Raw genomic sequence first — 8,091 nt, 5'->3', positions numbered from 1 at the left:
TCCGCCGTTGCCTCGGCAACGGCGGAGGCGTAAGTTACGCTTTGGCGGAAAGTTTGGATTTCGCTACGCCAAAAAAATGCGAGCGGACCCTCCGCTTTCGCGGATCCGCTTTGGCGGAACCTGCATGGTGATGGTTTTGGAGTTTGGTGTGCTACTTCTGCACTGAGTTCTGGTGTTGTTTGGTTGCCGTTTGGTATTCAGTTTTATATTGGTCTTCTTTGCCAATGAAGTATACGTTCTGGAGATCTCGCAAACAATACTGCATCGTTATGAGTGGATAATTGGTGAGGGAATCCGTCTCCCAACTCATTGGCCCCGATCGCGGACGATCTCCAACTCTCTCCTTCTCTCTCCAAGCAATACGTCCACCAGAGTATGCAACACTAGGACTGCAACCAGGGAGTAGTAGAGTACTCTGCCACACCCTCACTGCAACTGCAGGCATCCACGCAGTCGCTGGGTCGATGATGGATCATGGAGGAGGCAACGACACCCTGCTATAAAACAATTTGTATTTGATATTAATGTAAACTAAACTAATATTCAAATACACCCGTGCTGGGCCGCAGTGAATGTGCCCCAAATCCACGAGTGTACTTGACAGGAGACATTCAGCAGCCTGTCAGCGATCCACGATAGCTCTACTTGTACAAGCGAAGGTCGCTTCAACCCTTCAAGAAGGAGGCAACGACACCCTGCTATATAACTATTTGAATTTGATATTGATGTAAACCAAACTAGTAATATTCAAATACACCTGTACTGGGCCGCAGTGAATGCGCCCCAAATCCACGAGTGTACTTGACAGGAGACATTCAGCAGCCTAGCCTGTCAGCGATCCACGATAGCTCTACTTGTACAAGCGAAGGTCGCTTCAACTCGGACAAGAACATCTAAAATTTCATAGGACGTGCTGCATTCTCTCCGCCAAAGCGGAGCGTTGAGGAGCACAGTAGTCTACATGTATGTGTGACCGCTGCATCGTGTGGTCCGCCAAAGCGGCTGCGGTAGTTCCGCTTTCCGCCTCCGCAAAAGCGGTGCAAGCTTTTCATGTGTGACCGCGGCCTTAGCAAACAACGTTATGTTGCAACGGTATTACCGTAAGGGGGAAACTACCGTGATTTGGGTTCGACCTTTAGCAAGATGCACGCTATTTTTAGTACACTGTTGCCGCGAGAATAGCTTTTACTTCGCGCGGTACAACCATTTATGTCACCATATACGCGATACAAGGTGAAATGCGTACGGACTACTGTAAATATACAAAATTTCGGCGCTGCAAAATTTCAGCACTTCACGATTTTTGACATTTCGACGGCGATTTATTTTCGGCGTGGGGTAAAGGGCATGGTATTGCGACAGATGCTGTGAAAATTTCCATCGGCGTTTTAAAGGGGAACTGTCACCAAAAAATTTCTTTGTCTTATCTTGTAGTTCCTTGGCTCCTGATCACGATGGTGTTATCCGTTTTTCTCTGCGATGGCTGGAAGTGGGTGAAAACTTGAAAAGAAGGTGCCCAAAATAGATGACTTGCACAAAGATTGTCTGGGTTCGAGACGGGGCAAGTGGACCTTCTGACTCTGCACTTCCCCACCTTTTGAGTTCGTGACTTTCGAAGTTTCGCTTTTTGCCTGATGAACACTGAGCTAGTTTTTTTGGCTATAGAGTAGGTTTTGATTCGACTTGTATCGTCATGCCGAAGCACTGCTGCGCTCCTGAATGAACTAGCAGACGAGAGATGGAACTGAGGCTCCCATTCCATACGTTCCTTTCCGAGCCGGCCGGGCGGGAGGCAGGAAAATGAGGGAATATTATTTTAGTATCATTGGTGTAGGCTGCAACAAGCACGTCGTGGTCCTGAAGTGTGACTACTTTCCCGCAGTGGAAGCGAAGTCAAGCACAACGAAAGTTTGTGGACGTCTGAGAAAGAACTCGATTCCCTTTCAATCGGCTGCACTAGCTCCAGAGAGACCCTCTCCTGAGGACAGACTGCGGAGAGGCCAGGAACCTGCCGAGTGACGAGTGGAAGCCTAAACCATGAAAATGAAGGGTGAAAGGACTGAGTATGAGAGCAAGATGGCCTTTAGTAGTACTTCAAGTAGTATCTGAGTTGAAGGAGAGAACAAGTGTGCTGGAGAAACGCTGCGAAGTCCTCAGGCCTGATGTGTACAAGCTACTGTTGAAGTCTCACTTGTTCCGATAACATTTCATCAGCCCTTACTCTGAGCAGCTGTATCTAGACTTGGATCTAGGCCAGAGACATAGCATTGTAAACCTTACTGAAGCCATATGTATCCGATGCCTGGCTCTAGTGAGAAAGCAGTTTGGCGCAGGCTCGCAAACTATGATTGAATCAGGGAGTGATGGAAAGTCACATTATACCTCTTCATGATTAGCTGGTAATGACGACGATGCGGCTCCGGCTGGGTCTCATGGGAAAGTAACTTGCATACCTGTTTAGTTGCAACGAGGCAACGGTACCCCATGTACTAAAGACATGATTGAACTACATTTCATCTCCTCCTGGGAGAATGTGGAACAAATAATGCCAGAGTGTGTCTGATACACATCACAGTCTGCTGAGTATGTTCATTATTGTGGACGTTACATAACTGCGCTGTGAGGTACCTTCTGTGTTGGACCTTCAGTTGAGCCACTACTCTTCTTACAAATTCCGCACAAAGGTGAAAGGATTTGTCGGAGCATCATCAAACAGTGCATTCGCCTTCATCATACACTGGCTCCGTTGCCTACAGTAATTCACATCTTGACAGGGCGCGCTGGGACGATACGGAAGGAGCGGCGGGAACCATTGGAGTGCTCATGATGCTGGTTAGCGGAGACGGATGTGAGTGTCAGGAACGGGAACGTAACCGCACTACTGTACAGATTAGGAAGCGATGGAAGAGTTGAATCTGTTCAGCCTTCCATGCCGTGTACAGGGACACAAGCGTAAAATGGCTACATTTCGAATGTGAACTGGTGATGGCATTGTGTAGCGACGAACACAACTGCAACTGTTCAAATTTCAGCATTTCGAACATTATGCTTCCCACTGAATGGCTCACATGACGGAGTTGGACATTACCAGGCTAGGATTATCATTTGCTGTATTTATGGATAGTCCTTGAGTTTTCAGATGAAGTGCTTTATCTTTTACCTGTCGTTCCTTTAGTGTGGCACAATGTCCATGGCTGCTTTCTTGTCTTCATAACAGACTGGTATAATCAGCATGATTCTGCTTTATTAGAGAAGAAATAAAAATTTCCTTTCGGAAAGGAAGCCCAGAAGCGTCAACCCCCATGGACTGTGCTTTATGACTCTCGTCCATCGACGTTAACCGTCGCAATAACTGCTGCATGTATGTTGTGCTGTGCGAACCGTACAAGATTTTAACAGCTCACCCATGCCTTCCCAACAGGCTCCTATATCCCGTACCGATAGCGTTACATTGAATATGAACTAGGCTAGCACAGTTATCCTTCGTTCTTTTGATGGCGGCGGGTAGCATGGAACTTGACGTGTTCTTGGGATCCTCGTGCAACACCTGCTGTTTCCGGATGCCATATTATTGGGTGCATCGAGGTTGCTTCTATGCTCACTGTTGTTTAGCAAGACAATTTTTTTTATAACTATTTCACCGAAGAATATGGCAAGAGTATTTTGGGTTGGTTTGAACGCCTGGCTTCTCTTCACATAATATACAGTCATGTACTTCCACTAACCCTACAAGTGCACATGACTCATGAGCTTCTGAAGACAGTGACGGTACTGATCATGTACATGTACATCATGTACATGCCGTGCACCGTTCATTCATGCTGACAAAAAAAGTACACAACAGACGGTGTATACATGTAGGGTGCCCGCAGTGTAGCCTGGGTGCACAGGGCTAGGGTGCACTTGCCCCGTCTCACTCGCGGCTCGGATCTTTGTGCAAGTCATCTATTGTCCCGAAGTACCGAGTGACGTCACGCCGGACTTGACCTCCACGCGTACATTCGTCGTCAAAAACGAAATCCAGCCCGTGTGCTCGTCGATCGAGCTAGCTAGCTGTTCCAATGTACGGTGCACGTGTGCCTTTTGAACTGTAACACAGATTGGTACGTCGTACCGAAGGAGAATGCCAAAGAGGCAGAGACCCACGTGCAGCTACACAGCCAAATTTTTTTTTTTTTTTTTTGATACTGCCAAGCCTCTTATACGGGCAAAATAAACACAATTACGAGTGCAACCTCAACAGCACCGGCAGAAAAACGAGCAAAAAATGGCTGTGAAGACAGTCGAGAGAGCAAAAAATTAATGGCTGTGAAAACAGTCGAGAGAGCAAAAAAGGCTGAGAGCAAAAATGGCTGTGAAAACAGTCTAGTACGGAGCCTCGGGAGGGAGCTTTAACCGATGCTGCTCATGGCAACCGCAAATCGGGCCGAGTCATTTGCATCTGAGGGCACGCGGTGCCGATGGCCTCGCAGACTGGCAACAGCCGCACGGATGAGGGCAAAGCTGAGCTTACATCGGATGTAGGACATTGTGGCAGCGTACGGCTCCTGCTTCTTGTCGGCGAGCATCGATGCCAGCCGAGCATAGAGTGCTGTCGCAGCTTTGCCATGCCCTCCAGTGCAGGACAAGACAACTGGTGAGAAGGAGGCGTGCTCGACGTTGGTGATCCGTTCCTCGTAGCGGCGACGCTTCTCCTGCTCATGTCGCTTGTACACAGCGGGCAAGGCAAACTTGGCGTTGGTGGGGGCGTGGGGGTTGAAAACCCGGACATCAAAGTACGAACGCTCGTACCGACCTCCCCAGACTCCACTGGCACCGATGTCTAGGCGGGCGTTGTCTTCAGTTGAAGCTGACCGTAGCGTCATCCTCTCACCTGTCAGCGGCTCTAGCAGCGGTTCCACCACAACTTGGTGTGCAACTTCCTTCATGATGGATGCTGTGAGGTCGCGTACCTCGTTGTGGCGGAGGCTAGGGTAGCCGCCGGTTGAGCAGGAGAGAGCATGGGCCACGGTGAATGATTTACCACAGCTGCAAGCAGAGGGCAAACGCTTCAGAGGCCAGCCATATCGCAATGAAACCGCATCGTGAAATGCGCCCTTCGATAGCGTGAAGCCAAACATCTTCAGTGGTTTGCATGTCAGCCACGACGAGGCACCCTTCTCCGCCGCCAGCTCCCTGGACCGCTTTAAGTCCGAAGCGATGCTCTCTTCCACAGCGACTAGGGTCTCCTTCTCCCTTACGGAGTGGATCCTGCGCACCTTCGCCTTCTCTGCCTTCATGGTGTGGTGAACATCACCTAGGTCCGTGTTTTGCACGATGATCCGCTCCACCAATGGCTGCGTGATGGTCCTGGAGTCATCCAACTGGCTGGCGAGATCGCACGGGTTGATTAGACCCATGCCCCCTAGGCGACAAGGCAGAGCGAGGAGAGTGCGGGTGGTCTGATCAGGAGCGGGGTGTCCTGTGAGCGCCGGGATAAACTCGCCGTGGATAATCTCCTCCAGTGGCTGGAAATTCTCCGTCGCTTCTGGCATGGTGCGAGCGAGGAATGTCCACTTGCCCTTCAGCCCTTGCGTGAACGCCGTGTACGCTGCTTGTGGTTGCGATTGGGCGTACCTGGTGAGGACTTTCAGTTCCTTCACCCATTCCATGACCTTCGCTGCAACAAACTGCTTGCAGAAAGTAGCAGTGCCCAGTCCCGCACCCAGGTGACGGCAACCATCTTGCATGATCGCGATGTTAGTCCCATGGAACACTTCCTCCGCGGTTTTGGCAAACTGTGGTTTCACCAGGAGAGTGGACTTGGAACCATTGATGAAGTATCCGTACTTGTGGCCCTCCTCCTCGAGCGTGTTCCACCATACACGCAGCGCACGCATACGGCCTGCTGCTGTGGAATCATCCGCGCCAAATCAAAATAAAAAGCAGCTGAGCTTTCACCTTTTTGACTTCTTCCGCGAGGATCTAAGTTTTATTTTGTGAGCACGGAAGTACGTCGTTGTTTTGAACTTTTCGTGTGAGGAACAACACGATGATGAGTGCGTATGCAGAAAACAGTACTCCTCCGGCAGGCGATAACACCACCAACCCGAGCCCCAAAGGAACGCAATGTAGTTACGTGAAGGCGATTCATCTGGCGATGTTGCTCAAGATGCAGATGACGAACAGAACTCCGACGTCTTTCATTTCAGAGCCGGGTGGGCAACATCGCCACCTTCGATACAACGACATCATTTTCAAGTACGAGGTATGTGTGTCACACTAACAGCAAACAAACATCCTTCCACTCCTTCGTAATCACAAAATTAATAAAACAAAGAGCTGGAGCTTCGTGGAGGAAGTACCAGTGCGACAAACTGCAGTCGACTTTTGTTTATTTTGTCCCTTTTTGGCGTTCTCATTGTGTACAAAGTGCACATCGAGTGTCCGAGTTCAGAAGGCAAGCGTGCACCGTACATCGAACAGTTGGCTCGATCGACGAGCACACGGGCTGGACTTCGTTTTTGACGATGAAAGTACGCGTGGAGGTCAAGTCCGGCGTGACGTCACTCGGTACTTCGGGACAATTTTGGGCACCTTCTTTTCAAGTTTTCACCCACTTCCAGTCATCGCAGAGAAAAACGAATAACACCATCGTGATCAGGAGCCAAAGAGCTACAAGATAAGACAAAGAAATTTTTTGGTGACAGTTCCCCTTTAATTTAGGCGTTTTGGGTCGGTGTCGAATATAGCCGAAATTAAGGGTGCGTTCTTAAATCCTCTCGGATAAGTTGGAGACTCTCCGAAAAGCTCGAGAGCTGTTCTTATATCCTCTCCGACTTCTAGGAGGCTCTCCAAAGCTCTCCAAGCTCTCCAAGCTTCAGAGGTGGGTGAAACTTATATGGATAAGGTTCCTTCAAGATCACGCTGAGCTTCGTATTCTCCCAGACGAGCAATTCGCCTACCGCAGAGGGCACTCCTGTGAGGATGCGTTAACTCTCGCAGTAAACCGCTGGATGATGAGTGTGGACAAGGGCGAGTATTGCGGGGTTGTACTCGTGGACATGAGCAAGGCCTTCGATCGGGTACGCCATGAACTACTACTTAACGAGCTTCAAGCTATTGGCATAAGCGGAGTAGCACTACAGTGGTTCTCCAGCTATCTCCAGGGTCGACGACAACAGGGGAAAATTGGAAATAACAGAGGAGACGAGACACATTGTATACGAGGCGTTCCGCAAGGGTCGGTGCTAGGGCCTCTGTTATTTTCTTTGTACGTGCGACATGTCCCTGGAGTACTTCGCCACGCAGAGTCCCAACAGTATGCTGACGATATCGCCTTTTATATACACTGTCAGTCTACTGGGGAACTTCAGCACAAGTTGACAAGTGAGTTGAACAGACTAAATACGTACCTTGGAAGCATTGGTCTCATCTTGAATGCCCAGAAAACGAAGTTCATGGTGCTTCGGAAGAAGGCTCTGCCTCTTCCGCCGGATCTTACCATTGCATGCGGTGGTGTCGATATTCGACCTTCTGCCACAGCGCGTTATCTTGGCCTCATTATTGACCAACACCTCACCTTTGAGGATCAAGTCAACCATGTATGTACATCTGTTTATAAGAAGATAGGAGCATTCCGCCGCTGCCGCCGTACAGTAGACCACACAACTAAGCGAATATTTTATTTATCCCTCATCCAATCCACTATTGAATACGCCAGCAACTCGTATGCTCACTGTCTTACACCATCTTTATACTCTCGCCTTGTTACTTTAAGTCATATCAGCATGAAACAGGTTTTTGGTCTCCCTCGCCGTACCCCGACTGTCTTTGTTTTGCGGCACGCTAAGTTATACTCCCTCGAATCTCGTCTCAACTTGAGGCTTTTTATTTTTGTTTTCCGCTGTATTCATCAGCTTACAAGTCCTCTTCTTTCCTCAATGTTCACCCTCCAGTCGGCTGCTACTTGCACCGAGAGGCGCACTAGAGGGCAGTCATTCTCTTCACTTTCTTTGCCCGCTGCTACCACTAGATATGGCATGTTCTCCATTTCTTTCCTTGGCGCTGATAGTTGGAATTCTCTGCCTGTCTCGTGTCGTCAGGTTGAGC

The sequence above is a fragment of the Sycon ciliatum genome, chromosome 3 (assembly GCF_964019385.1).
Source record: "Sycon ciliatum chromosome 3, ocSycCili1.1, whole genome shotgun sequence".
Taxonomy (NCBI): domain Eukaryota; kingdom Metazoa; phylum Porifera; class Calcarea; order Leucosolenida; family Sycettidae; genus Sycon; species Sycon ciliatum.
This window is presented reverse-complemented; position numbering follows the sequence as displayed.